The sequence below is a fragment of the Phascolarctos cinereus genome, unplaced genomic scaffold (assembly GCF_003287225.1).
Source record: "Phascolarctos cinereus isolate Bilbo 61053 unplaced genomic scaffold, phaCin_HiC Scaffold_9;HRSCAF=440, whole genome shotgun sequence".
NCBI lineage: Eukaryota > Metazoa > Chordata > Mammalia > Diprotodontia > Phascolarctidae > Phascolarctos > Phascolarctos cinereus.
The window spans coordinates 86,828,621-86,835,103 of NW_027556402.1; positions in this window are offsets into that span (position 1 = coordinate 86,828,621).

Consider the following 6,483-nt stretch of genomic DNA (forward strand, 5'->3'; position numbering starts at 1 on the left):
TGCCAAAAACTGATTCTATGATCTGACACTTTTTGTGAGATTTGCTTATGATCCCAGCCAATTAGATGAGTTATAAACTCTTTGTTAAGGTAGAGGTCTGCTTCCAATGTGGAGAATGTACTGGACCAAGCTTGAGGGTTTTGTGCAGCTGTTTTCAGAGATACTTCTAGGCACCTGAAAAATTTTAATTCTTCCAAGGTGGTATGATAAGGTGCAAGGTTTTTACTCCTTTCCTGGCCTGTACTCTGGTTAATGAGTGACTGCAAGCATTATTTTCTCTCTTGGAAATGTGAGTAGGATATTCTCTTCACTCCCACTACGAGTTCCACATTGCCAGTGCTTCTCCTCACCCCAGGAATGCCACCTAGAAGTATGACCCAGATCCAAGCACAGGAAAAGCAAAAGAATCTTGCACCAGCAAAGATATCCCTGCAATCCTCCTCTGATCAGCCACTTGATTCCCCCTCAGTCTGTGAGCCAGGATCTCAGAACACAGCCACCATCCCAGGGCCAAGTTTGGGCAATGGGGCTGGGACCCTGTGCTTCTCTGTCACTACCGCAGAAACAGTCTTTTCTCACTGACCGTCTAAGTTTTCTTTGCTGTTTGTGGGTTGACAAGTCTGGAATCCACTGCAGCTGCCTGTGATTTAGTTCTCTGAGGCCTGTTTCAGGTTTGCTGTGGCCTGTGTGCCCATGCCAAACTAAGGTCTTCTTCCAGTCCAGCACGGTATACCTTTCCAATCAACCATCCAGGCTGTCTTTGGCTAGAAATTTGTTTCACTGTCTTTTTGTGGGTTCTGCTGGTTTAAATTTGTTTAGAGCCATTTTTTTTTTACAGATTTTCGAAGGGTTTGTGGGAGAGCTCAAGCAAGTCACTGCTTTCACTCATCCATCTTGGCTCCGCCCTAGAAATCTAAAACCTTTTTTTCATCCTCTGCTTCCTCCTATGTAAAATGGGGATAATAATAGCACTTACCTGCCAAGGTTGTTGTGAATATCAAATGAAGTATTTATAAAGCACTTAGCACAGTGTCAGGCACATAGTAAGAGCTATATAAATATTACCTATCATTATTGCTGTTGTGTGTAGACAGTACTTTTTAATTTTAAATTATTGTTTAAATGTGTTATCATCATCATTGTTATAAGAAGCAAAATTCCATGAAAAATGAATTTCCTCAGTTTTTTTTCCCCAGAATGCTGTTCAGTAAAGTCAGCTATATGTCTGACATGGAGATACAAACATATACAATATGCATATGAATGAGCTATAAAGATCATAAAGCTGTTTGAGACAAGCAGGAATTGAATTTCCCTCCATCTGCAAAAGCTCAGAGTCACAAAAGCATGGCTAGAAGAGTAATCTAGAACAGAGGAAAGGATTGTATGGAGAAATAGCAAGATTATAGAAATTCTTTTTTTTCTTTTAAAAAGGCATTTCCTGTTAGAAAGAGATACTGCAACAACATATGTATTAGGATAATTTGTGACATTTAGGAAAGTACATGGCTATTGTTCCTAGCTAAAGTTCTTTTTCCTATGATGTTGCTCCCTGTTGATTTCCCAGTTCATGAGTTTCACCATGTATTTGTGATGCAATATACATAATGCAGTATGTGTGAATGTATATGAGTGTGTGTATGCAACACTCACCTTTTTTCCTTCAGAATTCCTACTGACTTCTATGACTGTTACCTCTTATTATTTCAGAGAGGCAGAAAATTTTATTTCACTTACAATTATCTACCATATGCAATTTCAGAATGACTAATACATTGATAAGGATTCAAGAGGTCACAAAAGGCTATCATTCTATTCCCTTTGGCTTGAGGTTAGACTAAAAGCCCTCATTATCACTGTGATAAGGATGAAATTATTTTGTTCGTTTTGTTTTGTTTTGATTTTTGCTTTTTGCTAGGCAAATGGGTTAAGTGACTTGCCCAGGGTCACACAGCTAGTAAATGTCATGTGTTGTGTGTCTGAGACTGGATTTGAAATCAGGTCCTCCTTACTCCAAGGCCAGAGCTCTATCCATTGCACCATCTAGCTGCCCCAAGGATAAGTTTAATATTTATTAGATCTCCTATTGTGTGCCAGGTATAGTAGAAAACAACTTTCAAAGACAGGGTTTTATTTAAGATGAAGCTTATGGACACTTTCTCACAATAATGCTTTTAAATGTATACAATTTAACACATCTTTACAAAAGAGATCAATTATGTTAGAATAAAGGTATAAAATAAATTTTTAAAAAAGGACCACAGGTTAAGAAACTATACTTAAAGAACATAAATTGTACATAAGATGCTGACATGTCATAATAAAGAAAGTTTCCTCATCCAGGAATTATGTGAATGAAAATCTCAGATTCAGTTCCTGGATCTTCAAATATTTTGCTGTCACCCTCCTGATAGTTTTTGCCATCTCGTTTATTCTCTATAAACTTCCACAAAGAAGAAAAAGACAAACAGGAACTTAATGTTTATTTCACAGCCTTAAGTTCAATGTCAGAGATCAAAAGAAAATTTCTTAGGCATTTCTCTCATCCTACACTTCCCTTAGATCAGTAAATCTCAGGATATTCCTTCTTTTGGAATAAATCTCAATGGCTAAAGAAAAATCTACTTTGGAAAATCATTTTCTAAGGATTCTAATACATTAAAAAATAATAGTCAAACTCTGGGATTAGAAATCTTTTTGTGTAAAATCAACAGCGTAGCCAAGATGGCAGAGTAAAGATAATCATTTGCCTGAGCTCTATAAAATTCCCCTCTAAACAACATTAAAATAACACCTCAAAATGAAATCTGGAGTGCAGAACCAACAGAAGGATGAGGTGAAACAAATTTCTAGCCAAAAATAGCCTATAAGGTAAGTAGGAAAGGTCTGTCTCATTGGGGTGAGAATGAAGCACAGTCCAGAAAAGATAAGGGAAAGGTAGAATACGTTGGAACCAGGGTCATACAGCAAACTAACTTACCAAATTCACACTGGAGAAGATTAGAGTGTGCTCCTTTTTCAAAGACATAAAATCATGACATTATTGATGTTTAAATATAAAGTTTAGCTATAATTTTAATATTTCTGGGGCCCATAGAGAGATGTGGTTTCCCTATATAGATCTAGAGTTGGAAAGAACCTCAGAGGACATCTAGCCTGATTACTTCATGTTGAGTCAAAATGAATGCATTTTCCATTATGATATAGAGTGAACTGAATAACAGAGAGAAATGGGAATAAACCACATTCCAGAGGCTACAGTCACAAAACTGATCCCCGAAAACTTCTGTTCTAACAGAGTAGATGATTCAATTTGTTTTATTTTTTTTGGAAAAACACCTGAAATAGTAAGACAATCATAGCAAAACAGCTTTATTTATTTGAATTGCTTACATAATTTGCCTCTCTTCTGCACTACATTTAATCCAAAATTACAATAAAATACTAATAAAATAGCTAGCTAACATTTTTTTTCTAATGGAAAGGCCTGAATTTTTAAAATATTTTTTCCTTCAAGTATTCGTTTACTACAAGATTTCCAAGGCTAGCATATGTTTTCAGTGCACTTGACATTCTTTTATATCTTTTTCAGAAGATATTCTTGTAGGAACATTATTTTCTGTTATCATAGAAAGCCAATAAAATATTGGCATAGAAGTAGTTATCAATTATGTGAAATAAATTCAAGTTTTCAAGGTTTTTACTGTAACATTTTTCTTTTCTTTAGAATTATCATAAATATGAATGGGTGTATTTTTCCCCCCTTTTTGTTTTCTAATGTTAGCACAATTTGTTTGGTGTGATTAGAATAAGTATTGCTCCCCTCACTCCCATACCAACCTGCTTATTTACTTAATCTCAAAGGCATTGGAAATTTGATTTTAGTTCCTCACAGCACTGTATAAAGTTAGCAGTTATTATTGTTTTTCTTATTATTGATACTGCTTAATACTTCTAAGGGATATCTGGTGGACAATTGTGCATTATTTAATAAATACTAAGCATGAGAGTAGCTTGCCCTACTGCTTTTCTTGCTATTAATCAAACACTGTGAAACTGTTTTCCTCATTATGAATCATGTTATCTATGCTTGGGTTATTTTCTTGGAGTTATTTTCTGGAAATACATAGATTTGAAAAAAGAAAATGAGAGTTTATGAAGAATTATCCTCTCCCTCTTCATGAGAAAATCAAATGTTGCTACCATTTGACAACTGAAGATTGAGGGTTGCACTAAGGGAATTAATACCCAAATGGGAAAATTACTGTGTAACTCTGCATAGTAATTGATATTCTTAATATTGATCCTAAGTCATCAACAAAAAAGCTACAATGTGTGTGGAATTCTCCATTTTATAAGAAAGGGAAGTTTACAATATATTTCAGGAAGATTTTCCTAATGACAGCCTAAAGTAGATGAAAATTTGAATTTAATTATCTGAATTTTTTTTTTAACTAAATATTGGTCCTATCACACAAGGCAATCTTCGTGTGTTAATAGCAAATACGTAATTCTAACAAATGATGACTTCTGTTGTTTCCTTTGGGAAAATATAAGGGTTTAGATTCTTATAATATAGCCAAAGGCTCAATAACATTCAGACTCCTTAAGAATCTGTCCAATATTATGGATGTTCTAACAAAACTTGTCTTTGGCTGAAAGAAGGCTTGAGTCAAATTCTTTCAGGCAGGACCAGCATGTCTTGATTTTGGGGTCCCAGTACATCTAAACCTCAACATTTTGGTGGCCTGTGTGGGGAAACTGCCTAACCCCAAGTTCTTCTCTAGCCAAGACTGGAAGGTATGTAGGCCTCCCCCCAACCCCCCACCTATCTTGCTCTGTGGTTGGAGTCACTCTCCAAGCACTAAGGCTTGGAAGTGCTTATCAGGCAGACAGTTATGAGTCTGTCTCGCACTCGGCCTGGCACTCTCAGGCTCTCTGTTCACTGGTTCAGTTCAAGGCCATGGACCTGGGTACACCTTCCACACCATAGAGGACAAGGACGGACTGCCTATCTTGAAGTGTATGCCCAATTCTGTTAGTTCTCTTGGCGCTAGGGAATTGGGGAAAACTGCAGTTGCTTTTCAGTTCCCTGAAGCTTACTTACTCCCTTCCAACTACACCCCTTAATCCTCCTTCATGGAGGTTACAGGGAAAAGTTAGAACAGCTAAAAATATCTTGGCAGATTTTGGAGGTTTTGTGATTGATCATTAAGGAGTTTTGAAACTTGTCCTTGAAACCGTGGTCACTCCCTTCCCTTGAATCAAGAGGGTATCCTTAACCCCTCTCATAGGAAAAGAGAGTTTCACCCTTTATCCCTCACCTTTGATTTCACCCTACCCTATCTGGGGAAACTAAGGAGGAGGGAGGGGCAGGAGCTACAGCTTAGGCCCCACTGGCCTTAGGCTCTAAGGCAACCTTTGCCGAGAAGTAACACCCAGGTTGAGCACATCCTGATAAAGGTAACAAAGCTAGCCTCCAAACTTGGGCAAACATGCTCTTTTAAATTTGTAGTTTTAACTGTTAATGATAAGATGTTGATTCTCTGTGGAAAGTAATTTGGAAATGCATTTAACAAAATTGATGTCACCTGATTGGTAATGGATTTTGTTTCAAGTTTCAAATTCGTGAAATTAGTGCATCAATTATGTCAAGAAACTTTTCATAATTTTGTTACCACTAAAATAATTTGGTTATTGTTGGTTGTTTTAATGTGTAAACTAGCCAAAAAGCTTGTTTGGGTTATGTATCACTCCCTAAGAATTTGCAAGTGTATAGAAATCTCTAATGATTGGCTTTTTACACCAGGATAAATTTAAATTTGAGATGTAAATCCTGGAAAGGATTTTCCTAAACTGTGATTACTGAAACTTTCTGTTTGAGGTAAAAGCTCATAGGATTTTATTTTGGTTTGTCTGATGGATCATAATAATCCATTGATAATCAATAATCCACCATCTAAGAGAAATGCCACAAGCCACTCAGAGAATGTGATACTGGTGGGAAGTCAGTATCAGGAAAAGCTGAGAGAACAATTTTAACCTTAGTCTAAGATGGGGTCCTCCTGGCTCAGTTTCTCCATTATGTTCCTTTGAAAAGGAATGTTACCTACCTGGCTATTCCTGAGTTTGGATATGAGGTGGATCTGATACTGCATGGTTGGAAAACTGAATTATCTGAATCCAAAAAGAGCTAAGGATATTTTATCTTGTCCTATCTGGAACCTGCAGGGGTTTTTTTCTGTCAGATTTGTGTCTTCCAGACTGTGTACAACCCATTTACCTACAATTGATAGCTAACAGTGGGTACCAATGTCTCCCCATAATTCCCTGGATGCAGCCTGTGCTTAGTTCCAGTCAACCTCTTCTTTGAGACCCCCATCGAGGCAGGGTCAGCTCTATGCTCCTGGCCAGCAGGAAGCAGTTTCAGAAGCCGAGACCTTAATTCCTTATCCCAAAAGAATTTATGTCTCATTTGTTTGA